The 13761-nt window shown below is 40.2% G+C and overlaps 1 protein-coding gene across 1 annotated transcript in view; it reads left to right on the top strand.

The window, feature by feature from the left end:
- The window catches only part of ZCCHC17 (zinc finger CCHC-type containing 17), a 57417-nt gene that overhangs the window by 42063 nt on the left and 1593 nt on the right, over positions 1-13761 (top strand). The gene's annotated exons all lie outside the window — the stretch shown is intronic.

The raw sequence follows: 13761 nt of genomic DNA on the forward strand, positions 1-13761 counted from the left end.
GGAAGTCCCTCTAGTACCCTTTTCATTTTGTAAAACTGAAACTCTATACCCATTAAACAATAACTCCTCATTCTCCTTTCCTCCCAGCACCTGATAACCACCATTCTACTTTCTGTCTGTATGATTTAGACTACTCTAGGTATCTTATAAAGTGGAATTATATAGTATTTGTTTTTTTGTGACTGGCTTACTTGAGTTAGCATAATATCCTCAAGGTTCATCCATGTTATAGCATGTGTCAGAATTTCCTTCCTTTTTAAGACTGAAAATATTCCATTGTATGCATATACCATATTTTGCTTATTCATTCATTCGTTGTTGATACTAGGATTGTTTCCACCTTTTGGCTTTTGTGAATAATGCTGCTGTGAACATAGTTGTACAAATATTTCTTTGAGATCTTGCTTTCAATTTTGGGGGGTATATACCCAGAAGTGGAGCTGCTGAATCATATGGTAATTCTTTTTTTTTTTTTAATTTATTCATTTATTTTATTTATTTATTTTTTGGCTGCGTTGGGTCTTCATTGCTGTGCACGGGCTTTCTCTAGTTGCAGCAAGTGGGGGCTGACTACTCTTCGTTGTAGTGTGCGGGCTTCTCATGGCAGTGGCTTCTCTTGTTGCAAAGCACGGGCTCTAGGTGCGCGGGCTCAGTAGTTGTGGCTCGCAGGCTGTAGAGTGCAGGCTCAGTAGTTGTGGTGCACGGGCTTAGTTGCTCTGCGGCATGTGGTATCTTCCCAGACCAGGGCTCAAACCTGTGTCCCCTACATTGGCAGGCGGATTCTTTAACCACTGCGCCACAGGGAAGTCCCATATGGTAATTCTATTTTAATTTTTTTTGTGGAACCACCATACTGTTTTTCACAGCAGCTGCACCATTTCGCATTCCTACCAACAGTGCCCAAGGGTTCCAATAGAGCATAGTGTTTTATTATTGTCAGTTAGGTAAAAGTGGATGATGTTGTTGTTCAGTTGTTAAATTCTTGTCTTTTCTCATTTTTTCTTTTTTTTAAAAATTTCTTTTTAATTCCCAGGAAAGTGTTGTTAACATATCCAATCAGAACATGTCTCTTCCTGTTTAAAATCCTTCAGTGATTTCCCATTGTACTTTAAAAAAAATCCAGACTGCCTCCTGTGAAAACAAACTGTCTAACCCTAGTCCTCTTCAAGTACTGCCTTTAACAGGCAGTAAATTATATCTAGCTAAAACATTGTTGTGTCTTTTTTTTTAAATTAATTAATTAATTTATTTGGTTGCGCCGGGTCTTAGTTGTGGCAGGCGGGCTCCTTAGTTGTGGCATGCGAACTCTTAATTGCGGCATGCATGTGGGATCTAGTTCCCCGACCAGGGATCAAACCCGGTCCCCCTGCATTGGGAGCGCGGAGTGTTAACTGCTGCACCACCAGGGAAGTCCCTGGTGTGTCTTTTTTATGTATTTATTTTTACAGTTATCTTCTGCTTAAGACAAGGGCTGCAAGTTTTCTATTTACAGTGCTGTTATAAAGTTTCCCTTTTAAGTAGGACTTTTTAAAGCAAAAATTCGGATATTAAGAAAAAGTTTAAGTAAAAAAATAGCAGTTTATAAACACATGGAATAAAAATTGTGGCACTATTATATGAATGAATGGCACTTGGAAGACACTGATTTAGAGCAGTGGGGATATTATTTTAATTTGGTACTGTTCTCCTGTGAACCAAAGAAATAGAAATTAACAAAGGCCCCTACTTCAAGCGCTGCCCTCCAGAAGCCTTCTGCAAACCTTCAGCATTGCCGTGTTTAGCCTAACTCCGTCACAGAGGCAACTGTCCCCAACCCTGCAAGCAGTATTGCTTTTTTTTTTTTTTTTTTTAAAACATCTTTATTGAAGTATAATTGCCTTACAATGGTGTGTTAGCTTCTGCTTTATAACAAAGTGAATCAGTTATACATATACAATATGTTCCCATATCTCTTCCCTCTTGCATCTCCCTCCCTCCCATCCTCCCCATCCCACCCCTCTAGGTGGTCACAAAGCACCGAGCTGATCTCCCTGTGCTATGCGGCTGCTTCCCACTAGCTATCTATTTTACATTTGGTAGTGTATATATGTCCATGACACTCTCTCACCCTGTCACATCTCACCCCACCCCCTCCCCATATCCTCAAGTCCATTCTCTAGTAGGTCTGTGTCTTTATTCCCGTCTTGCCACTAGGTTCTTCATGGCTTTTTTTTTTCCTTAGATTCCGTATATATGTGTTAGCATACTGTATTTGTTTTTCTCTTTCTGACTTACTTCACTCTGTATGACAGACTCTAACTCCATCCACCTCATTACAAATACCTCCATTTCATTTCTTTTTATGGCTGAGTAATATTCCATTGTATATATGTGCCACATCTTCTTTATCCATTCATCTGTCGATGGACATTTAGGTTGCTTCCATGTCCTGGCTATTGTAAATAGAGCTGCAATGAACATTTTGGTACATGACTCTTTTTTTTTTTTTTTTTTTTTTTACATGACTCTTTTTGAACTATGGTTTTCTCAGGGTATATGCCCAGTAGTGGGATTGCTGGATCGTATGGTAGTTCTATTTGTAGTTTTTTAAGGAACCTCCATACTGTTCTCCATAGTGGCTGTATCAATTTACATTCCCACCAACAGTGCAAGAGAGTTCCCTTTCCTCCACACCCTCTCCAGCATTTATTGTTTCTAGATTTTTTGATGATGGCCATTCTGACCGGTGTGAGATGATATCTCATTTTTTTAAAAAATTTTTTTAATTGAAGCATAGTTGATATACAATATTATATAAATTACAGGTGTGCAATATAGTAATTTACAATTTTTAAAGGTTATATTCCATTTATAGTTACTATAAAATATTGGCTCTCTTCCTCATGTTGTACAGCAGGGGTCCCCAACCATACTCCCCACCCGCCCCTCGGGGCCGCACAGCAGGAAGTGAGTGAGTGAAGCTTCATCTGCCGCTCCCCATCACTCGCATTACCAACTGAACCATCCCCCCCACCCCGCCATGGAAAAATTGTCTTCCACAAAACCGGTCCCTGGTGCCAAAAAGGTTGGGGGACCGCTGTGGTACGGTGTATCATTGTAGCTTATTTTATACATAATAGTTTGAGTATTGCTTATTTTTGAACACAGGGTTTGGCTTTACATATCTTTATTCTTGATGCTAGCCTTCCTCATAGAGGTCTGAGGACTTGATTTAAAGAGGGAAATGGGAAGCTTCCACCATATTACCTCATTATTTAAATATAAAGCAAAAGAAGGGCAACCCATAATCTTAATACTTTACCAGAATCTATATTATTGTGGCACATATTTTCTTCTAGCTGTTTTCAAATGCATGTTTTACCTAGATGTAATTAAAATGTATGTATAATTTTGTTTCCTGTTTTTTACTTTGTCATAGCATCTTTCCATTTTTGACACAGTCTTTTTTTTTTTTTAATAAATTTATTTATTTATTTATTATTTTTGGCTGTGTTGGGTCTTCATTGCTGCACACAGGCTTTCTCTAGTTGCGGCAAGCGGGGCCCACTCTTTGTTGTGGTGAGCGGGCTTCTCATTGTGGTGGCTTTTCTTGTTGCGGAGCACGGGCTCTAGGCGTGCGGGCTTCAGTAGTTGTGGCGTGCAGGCTCTAGAGTGCAGGCTCGGTAATTGTGGCGCACGGGCTTAGTTGCTCTGCGGCATGTGGGATCTTCCTGGACCAGGGCTCGAACCCATGTCCCCTGCATTGGCAGGAGGATTCTTAACCACTGTGCCACCAGGGAAGCCCACCACATAGTCTTAATAATGCTCATTTGCAGTGGCTATGCAATATTACATCAGGTGGATGCTGAGGAATTGCTTTTCTGAAGGCAGTAGAGGATGTACTTAAGAACCTGGGCTGTGGAGACAGACTGCCCGGGTTCTAATCTCATTTGGGTCACCTCCTCACTGTGGAACTTAGGCTAATTACTAAACTTCTCTGAATCTGTTTCCTTTATAAAATGGGAACAATAAACATCTACTTCATAAGGTTGTTAGGATGAGGAGATGCACATAAAACTCTGAGCACAGTGCCTGCATACAGCAAAGCCCAGTGCGTGTCAGCTACTAGTAGCTGTTGCTTAAAAACAGAGGCTTTATTATCACTGTGCAAGAGGTGCACAGTGCACCTCTTGCACTGTTGGTGGGAATGTAAATTGATACAGACACTATGGAGAACAACAGTATGGAGGTTCCTTAAAAAACTAAAAATAGAACTACCATAGGACCCAGCAATCCCACTACTGGGCATATACCCTGAGAAAACCATAATTCAAAAAGTCATGTACCACAGTGTTCATTGCAGCTCTATTTACGATAGCCAGGACATGGAAGCAACTAAGTGTCCATCAACAGATTAATGGATAAAGATGTGGCACGTATATACAATGGAATATTACTCAGCCATAAAAAGAAACGAAATTGAGTTATTTGTAGCGAGATGGATGGACCTAGAGACTGTCATACAGAGTGAAGTAAGTCAGAAAGAGAAAAACAAATACCATATGCTAACACATATATATGGAATCTAAAAAGAAAAGCTTCTGAAGAACCTAGGGGCAGGACAGGAATAAAGACGCAGACATAGAGAATGGACTTGAGGACATGGGGAGGGGGAAGGGTAAGCTGGGACGAAGTGAGAGAGTGGCATGGACATATATATACACTACCAAATATAAAATAGATAGCTAGTGGGAAGCAGCTGCATAGCACAGGGAGATCAGCTCGGTGCTTTGTGACCACCTAGAGGGGTGGGATAGGGAGGATGGGAGGGAGACGCAAGAGGGAGGAGATATGGGGATATATGTATATGTATAGCTGATTCACTTTGTTATAAAGCAGAAACTAACACACCATTGTAAAGCAATTATACTCCAATAAAGATGTTAAAAAAAGAAAAAAGAAAAGAAAGAGGCTTCGTGGTCAGAGACTGGGTTTAAGTACAGACACTGGGTTCAAAAAATTCTTTATATATTCTAGATATCAATCTCTTATCAGATATATGACTTGCAAATATTTTCTCCCATTCTTTGGATTGCCTTTTCACTCTGTTGGTAGTGTTCTATTTTTATTTTTCAGATTTACATTAAAAAAATTGTGGTGAACAAACACATGAAACTTACTGTCTTAACCATCTTTAAGTACAGTTCAGGAGTGTTAAGTATGTTCACATACTAAGTATATGATAGTGTCTTTTAATGTACAAACATCTTCCATCATGATGAAGTCCAACTTCTGTATTTTTTTCTTTTGTTTCCTGTACTTTTGGTGTTATGTTCAAGAAATCGTTGCCAAATCTAACGTCATGAAGCTTTTTCCTTCTGTTTTCTTCTAAAAGTTTTATAGTTTTAACTCTTACATTTAGATCTTTGATCCATTTTTTGAGGGTTTTTTGTTGTTGCTGTTTGTTTGTTTGTTTGTTTGTTTTAACATGGTGTAAAATAAGGTTCCAACCTCATATTTTTGCATGTGGATATCCAGTATCCCCAGCATCATTTGTTGAAAAGACTGTCCTTTCCCCATTGAATGGTCTTGGCATCCTTTTCAAAAGCCATTTGACTGTACACATGAGGGTTTATTTCTGACTCTTCTTCATTCCATTCCATTGGTCCATTTGTCTGTCTTTTTGCTAGAGCCACACTGTTTTAAATGCTCTAACTTCATAGTAAGTTTTGAAATCAAGAAATGTGAGTCATCCAACATTGTTCTTTTTCAAGTTATTTTGGCTCTTTGGGGGTCCCTTGAGATTCCATATGAATTTTAGGATGAAATTTTCTATTTTTGCAAGAAATGTCATTGGGATTTTGGAAGGGTTGCATCAAATCTGTAGATTACTTTGTGTAGTATTGACATCTTAACCATATTAAGTCTCCCAATCCATGAACATTGATGTTTTTCCATATATTTGTGTTGTCTTTAATTTCTTTCAGCATTGTTTTGTAGTTTTCAGTGTACAAGTATTTTTGCCTCCTTGGTTAAGTTTATTCCTAAATATTTTATTCTCTTTGATGCTATGGAATTGTTTTGATGCTATGGAATTGTTTTGATGCTATGGAATTGTTTTCTTAATTTTCCTTTCGGGTTGCTAATTATCAGTATATAGAAATGCAACTGATTCTTGTGTGTTGATTTTGTATCCTGCAACTTTTCTGAATTCACTGGTTAGTTCTAACAGTTTTTTTGTGGAATCTTTAAGATTTTCTACCTACAAGATCATGTCTACAAACAGGCAATTTTACTTGTTTAGTAGAGCTAGATTTTTAACTGTGATTCTGTTTGTATGTTCCAGGGGTTTCTCATTCTCTTTTAACCTTTTAGGGGTTAAATGGTATTTGTCAGATTCCTGAAGTGGTTCTGTGGATATCTCACTTCTGTGGGTCTTTGGTTGTTTTTGTATTGCTTGATACACCTGGTGCAATTAGTTATTGCTTTGCTTCTAAAGCTGCTTTGAGATGTGTATTTCAGTTCGCCAAAATAATTATTAAGGATCTGCTAGGCATGAGGTGCGTTATGACCTGCTTAGTCAACCCATTATCCTACCCTCTGTCGCTCTTCACTTAGTAGAGAAATGGTCTGATGAACAATGGCAGTAATAATCATCAACCTTATTATTTTTAAAGTACCTTTGTGTATATGAACTTCTAACTCATGAGTCCTCTTTGATTAAAAAGTGCTCCAGGGAGCTGAAACTGTAAAAACTTCCCCCTTGATGCCCATTGTTTCTACCAAGATATCATCTAGCGTCATTGTCTTTTCACCTTGTCGTTAATCCCTTTATTATCTTTTATGCCTTATATTTGTTTAGTACTTACAGTTCATAAAATATCTTCTTTTTTTTTTCTTTTTTTTTTTTGGCCACGCTGCACAACATGCAGGATCTTAGTTCCCCGACCAGGGATCGAACCCATGCCCCCTGCAGTGGAAGCGTGGAGTCTTAACCACTGGACCTCCAGGGAAGCCTCAAAATATCTTCATTTTTTATTTTGTTTTATCCTTACACAATCCTGTGTGGTAGCCAGAGTAGGCATTATTATCCCACCATTTTACACCTTAGGAAAATGGAGATTAATAGAAATTGTCTCACCTAAAGTCACACAACTATAAGAGATAGTGCTGAAATAAGAACCCAGTTCTTCAGATTACTAACCCAATATTCTTTTCTATACCACACTTCTACCATTAATTCATTTAGCTCTTCAATTATTTATTTACTCAACAACTATGTATTGAGTGCCTCATACTTTTCTATTGTGCATTGTGTTAGGTGATTGACTTATCAGGTCTTATAAGGTCACTTTTGGGCCAGTTTTTGCTCTGTTACCAGCTACCCTTAGTAATCATCTGATGTTATCTATTGATTTTTTAAATTTTCAAATGTGTTTCATTTATTTGTTTTACGTGAATTTGTATTCCTTAAATGTATTTCACCGAGCTGATAAAGTAAAGTGCTCTAGGAATATGCTCTCTATTGATCTGTTTTTGTTCACAACCGTAAATCAAGTTTCCAGGCCTCCTGTTTCTTCCCCCATCTAAATCTTTGATTCCAGCAGGAGGTTGGCTTTCCTTATCAGTAAAAACTTCTACCTGAGATGGATATTTTGGAGTGTGCGAGAGTGGCAGATTTGGACACCTGTTCCAGCACTAGTTGGCTCTGGGCCATCCAGAATTAGAACCAGAAAGTGAAAAACAAGTCTACTGGGTTCTCATCTCTGCTTCTTTACAAGACTGCTTCATTGTCCCACTTCTTTCTGCAGTCTGGTAGAAGAGAATGTCTAATGTAAAGTCTCTAAGACAGGAGAAGGTGCTAGGCATGTTGGGAAATCAGGAAATGGCCAGGATAAAGAAAGGGTGTCACCTGTTTCAAATAGTGCCTGGCACATATAGGCATGCACTTTTGAATTGATAGAGTCCATCATATGTGACATGTGTAACTCCTCCGGTCCCTTCACTCAGTGAGGCCTGCCCTCAGTTTGGAGAGTAATAGGGACTGACTCCTACTGCTGCTGGTGAGTAGGGGCAGGAGTAAGAGATCTTTCTAGCCCTGAGCCCCCACCTCTTTTTATCAAACATACATGAATTGAATGCATGTCCTTGTCCAAAAATCTAGTACGTATTGGTTTAATTCTATGCAATACCTATTCAGTACCATGACGGTTTTCATCCCAGTGTCTGAAAATTATAAGTCATTTTTGTTGGACATAATTAGAACCAGGAGGAAGCTGTGTGTTGCAAATGGAAATGGGCTATGAAGAGGTTGATAAAATAGGAATAAAGGTTTTTGTAGTGAAGCCCTGGATAATCTTTCATGAACCTGTGGTATGTGCTTTGCTAGCCTCTTTCACTTATCATATGCCATCATGGGTCTTTCTGAGTCAGGCTATATTATGAGGAAGCATCTGCTTTGGGGATCAGGCTGCTGACTTACTGTAATGAAGTTTAGCTATATTTGATCCAGAATATAATTTTCTTCTTTTCATGTGGCTACTATAATTACTCTCTGCTGTACTATATTTAGAAGAACAGAAATAGGAATATCATCCCCTTGGCTGCAGTGCTGGCTCTGTTCTGTTCTCCAGACAACTTCTGGTGCCTATCTGAGAGAGAGGTTGCCAGTCCTGGGCCTCTTCTGCTGGAGCACAGAGAGTCGTCCAGTGTAGTCTGCTCGAAAGCCTTCTGGATTCTCCTTCTTCTATGGAATAAAGTCTGAGTTCCTTTAAGACTCTTCACAATCTGTCCAACATCCCAGCATCATCTCTCACCAGTCCCTTCCCTCACACACTGTACTCCAACCTCATTCATTAAAAGAATTTCTATTGTGTGCCAAGTTCTGTTCTAGTCATTGCAGCCACAATAGTGAACAAATCAGGAGAATCCCAGTCTTCATGGCACTTACTTTCTAATGGGAGTCACAGACAATGAACTAGTAAATAAATATAAAATAATACTAATATTTCAAGTACTGAAAAGTGCTATGGAGAAAAATCAATTTGGTAATGAGAGCTAGGGAGTACTAGAATAGGGGTAAGGGGATAGCTGACTTGCCATTCTAGATAGGATGGTAAGGGCAGACCTTTCTCATAAAGCATCATTAGAGTGGATCTTTGAAGGAAGTGAGAAAGCAAGCTACTCAGGTAAGTGGTGAGGGAACATTTCAACAAGTACAATAGTTGGATATTGGGAATGAGCTTGGCATGTTTAAGGAACAGTAAGGAGGCCAGTGTAGCTGGAGGAAGTGAATGAGTTAGAGGAAACCAGGGCCTTACAGGAGAATCTGAGGACTTCAGCTTTCACTTAGACTGAGATGGATGTCATTAGGCATTTTACTAGAGGGATGACATGATCTGACTTATCTTTTAAGATAATTATTCTGGCTACTGTATGGAAATTAGATGGTTAGAAGGGAAAAGTGGAAGTAGCAAGCTAGTTAATGGATAGTATTAGTAATCCACATGATCAAGTAAATGAGGCCTAAGAACTGACCATAAATTTGGCCATGTGGAGATCATTGGTAACTTTGACAAGAGCTGTTTCAGTAGAGTGGTAGGTTGACAACCTGGTTAAAATTGTTTAGGAGGGTTGTTTTTTTTCAAAATGGGAACTATTATAGCACATTTGTTTATTTTGGAGAATGAGCCATTAAAGAAGGACAAGTTGATGCAGGAGAGAGGGGACAATTCCTGGACCGATGTCTTTGAGTAGGAAAGAAGGGATGGGATCCAGTACAAGGTAAGTATGCCACACAGGATCTTCCAAGCATTTGCTTCATTCTGTCTTCCATCTGGCTGGAAGGCCCTCAGTTCCCTTCTTCCGTCAGCACTACTACCACTACTCCACCTGCCAAAGTCATATTCATCCTTCAAAAGCACAACACATTACATATCCTTCATGAGGCCATTCTCAAATTCCTCAGACATAATTGATTTCTTTCCCTTGTGTGTCGATGGCATGTTGTTTGTACTTTTCTTACATCACTTCCATGGACTGCCTAGTATCTTAATTAATCTTTCTCCTTGATTAGTGTATCCCTTGAAGGCTTCTGTTCCCTGATTTCTAATGTCATTCAAGTACTATAAGAGACAAATTAGTTAATAGATATTCCTGGCTCATAGAAGGTACTCAACAAATATTTGTTGAATGAATGTACTGTATGGTTATTGGGAGTTATTCTTTCCCTTGTTTGATGAGGTTGGCTCAGGTTTGGAGGAATGGTGCCAGTCACCACTCCTGAGCTACTGAATGTGTTTACTTTGCATGCAACTATAGCTTTGCACTAGTAGGTACTCTGTATTTGTCTGAATTCTATTAAAAATGTGTTCCTATCTCCTAAGCAACACTGTATGTAACTATGGCTCTCTAAAATGCTTTATAGGTAGTAAAGTTCAGTAAATATTTGTGAGTTGATTAATAACCTTCTCCCTCTGGTCTTACCCTTTCCAAGCTATGATAAACTGGTGCTTATAGGCAAATTCTAACCAGGAATCACCCTCTATCCTACTTTATAAAAATTAACCCTAGAGAATCAGTTTGAGAATCAAATTATCTCTTGAGAATCAATCATTTCTCAAGAATAAGAGAATAAATAACCAGTGCCTTCTCAAGAATAATTCTTAAGAATAAATAAAACAGAATAAATGCTTGCTTGCTTGATTTCTGGCTAGATCAGTGCCTTTGGGCTAGAAAAAGCTAAGTTAGGTGCTGGCTTTAACACACAGAGCTAAAAAGAACATCTAATTTGGGGCCCAGCCTGAGTCAAATCCAGGTTCTACCATTTGGGCAAGTTACTTTATCTCAGTAAACCTCTCTGAAGTTATAATTTTCTTTCCTGAAAATACAGAGATTATTATGCCCACTTAATAGATTTGTTTTGAAGGTCATGGGGTATGTGTGCAAAGTGCCCAGCCCAGCATCTAGAAAATTAGGTACTCAGTAAGTGTTAACTGCTGTTACTCCCCTTTCTCAGTTTTTGTTTTTGTCTCACGCTGGGCCGCTGCTAACCTTTTTTTAGAACTATAGAGAAAGTGGATGGGCTAGCTGCTGTAGCACAGGATATGTGCTTCTCAGAGAGAGGTTTTGAGCAGTGGCTTCTTTCCCCTGCCCCTCCGACCTGTCTACCATGAGCTCACACTTCTGGGTCATTACCCTTTACCTTATGCTCCTCTTCCCCAGAATGTAGTCAAGGGACCAGAAGCTAGCTTCACCTCTGACTTTCCAGCTTCACCTCTACTCCAACTCCCAGCTTTCCTCTTGAACTACAACATATGAAGTAATTTTTGTTCTCTAGCTCAAGGTTAGAGACAAAATGAAAATGATGCCACCTGCTGGAGAACTAGATTTCCTTTATTCGGGTTGCAAAAGAGCTTTTACATCAAGATTGAGGTCTAGAAAGCCATCTTCCCGAGTCGTCCTTGCTACCTAGAGTCAACGTTCTAGCTTGCCAGGGTTCTCTAGTGATTTGCTTTTCTCTTTCCTCCTTCTGAGCCTGTATCATTGAGAAAGTGGAAATAACGCCAAATTCTGAGTTAGAAAGTGTAACATTCTTGTCTTGTCTTTGGTCACTTCTTTGAGTTGCAGTTTTCACCTCTGTAAAATAGCAATAATAATTCCTGACTTCTGACCTTACCAGATTATTATTACAAGATACGAGATGCAGGAAGTTTGATAAACTAAAGTGCTATTTGTTTGTAAGGAAGTATTATTACTTTCCTTTCTCATTTATGTATCCAGGCTGGGCCAGTCTTGGGGGAATTGGTGCCAGACTCTGCATCTGCTTGTTTACTTTCCCAGGACTCTGTCCTACCTAAGGGGCAGAGACGGGTGAGGCTGCCAAGCCCGTGTAGCCTGTGATTGACTTCCATTATCTTCCCATCTAGGAAACTGCAACACCATAAGCCAAACCATGGATTTGCCGACTCTCAACTTCTCCCAGCCATGGTTCCTACAGCTTGATAACTTGGGCCTGGGAAGCTTTCCCTCTCTCTACTCCACTGGAGACTCCAAGAAAGAATTTTGGTTTAATCTCCTCTCAGAACTTTGACTCATCTGCTGTAGATACTTGGCCAGATTGTCAGAACATTCTGGGAGTTCTCTAAAATAAGAGAATAATACAATACTTCTAGCTACCACTGAGTTCCTACCATGTATCAGGCACTATAGTTAGTACTTACCATGTTTAGTCCTCATAGCATCCTTTGAAGTAGGTATTTATTATTTGTAATTTACTGAAAAGAAAACTGAGGTTCAAAAAAGTCTTGGGACTTCCCTGGCGGTCCAGTGGTTAAGACTCTGTGCTTCCAATGCAGGGGGTGCCGGTTTGATCCCTGGTTGGGCAAGTAAGATCCCACATGCCACCCGGCGCGGGCCAAAAAAGAAAAAAAAAAAGTTAGGTCTTTTGTTCTAAGTCACATAGTTAGTAAGTGGCAGAGTTGGAATTTGAACTTAATTCTTTTTTTTTTTTTTTTTTAATTTTTTAAATTTATTTTTGGCTGTGTTGGGTCTTCGTTGCTGCATGTGGGCTTTCTCTAGTTGTGGCGAGCGGGGGCTACTCTTCATTGCGGTGCATGGGCTACTCATTGGGGTGGCTTCTCTTGTTGCTGAGCACGGGCTCTAGGCACGCAGGCTTCAGTAGTTGTGGCGCATGGGCTCAGTAGTTGTGGCTCGCGGGCTCTAGAGCACAGGCTCAATAGTTGTGGCGCACGGGCTTAGCTGCTCCGCAGCCTGTGGGATCTTCCTGGACCAGGGATCGAACCCGTGTCCCCTGCATTGGCAGGCAGATTCTTAACCACTGTGCCACCAGGGAAGTCCCTGAACTTAATTCTATCTTATTCCAAAATTGTTGTTCTGACCACCATATACCATGAGGCCTCCCATCACTATACAGGAAGAGGGGCCACGTGCAATCAAGGAAAACTCAGGAGATTTCCAGTCGTCTGATCTACATGCAGATCCCAACCCTGCCTGTGTGATCTGGGGCAAGTGGTTTTCAACTTCTCCAGCCACAGATACTGTCTCTTCACCACCATGTGACATAGGTGCTATTCTTATCTCTGTTTTACATTTGAGGAGACTAGGCCTCAGTGAGGTGAAATGACTTGCCCAGGGTTACAGAAGAGTAATAGTAAGTGGCAGAGCCAGAACTCAAGTCTGGGTCTAACACCTGGTTCTGTGTTTTGTCCACCATTTCTCACAGCCAGCTGCCAAGACCTAGTGTGTCAGGCAGACGTACAGCTCTCAGGGTGTTGGATGGGAGCCTAGTAGGAGGGGCAGGAGCCTTGCCCTCTTCTACTCTCACTTCCGCCTCCCATGATCTCTCCTTCTTAGAAACCTTACTGAGGCAATATACACATTTGCAATTCAGTGAAAAGGTTTATTCAGTGCTTACAAACTGCTCCAAGTACCCTACGGAAGCCTGGGGATCAGGGTCTCAGCCTTTGTGTGCGTTTGTGCTGTTAATTTGGTGGCGTAGGGTGGTGGGAATAGTGTTGAGAAAGTTCTTTCTGAGCTTTCTTCTTTATCAGTATACTCTTGTAAGGTTGGTTGCGAAAGTTAGAGATGGTAAATATTCAAGGGCAGCAGGTGGGGCCTTATTAATTGATGGCGGTTATTTTCCCTGGCAGCAGGGTCTAATAGAAACCAGACTGGGAGTCAGGAGTCTTAAATGCATTACTCTCATATTCTTGGGCATGTGAAGTACTGTCTCTAGTCAGACTAGGTGATCTCTAAGGACTC

The sequence above is a fragment of the Balaenoptera ricei genome, chromosome 1 (assembly GCF_028023285.1).
Source record: "Balaenoptera ricei isolate mBalRic1 chromosome 1, mBalRic1.hap2, whole genome shotgun sequence".
NCBI lineage: Eukaryota > Metazoa > Chordata > Mammalia > Artiodactyla > Balaenopteridae > Balaenoptera > Balaenoptera ricei.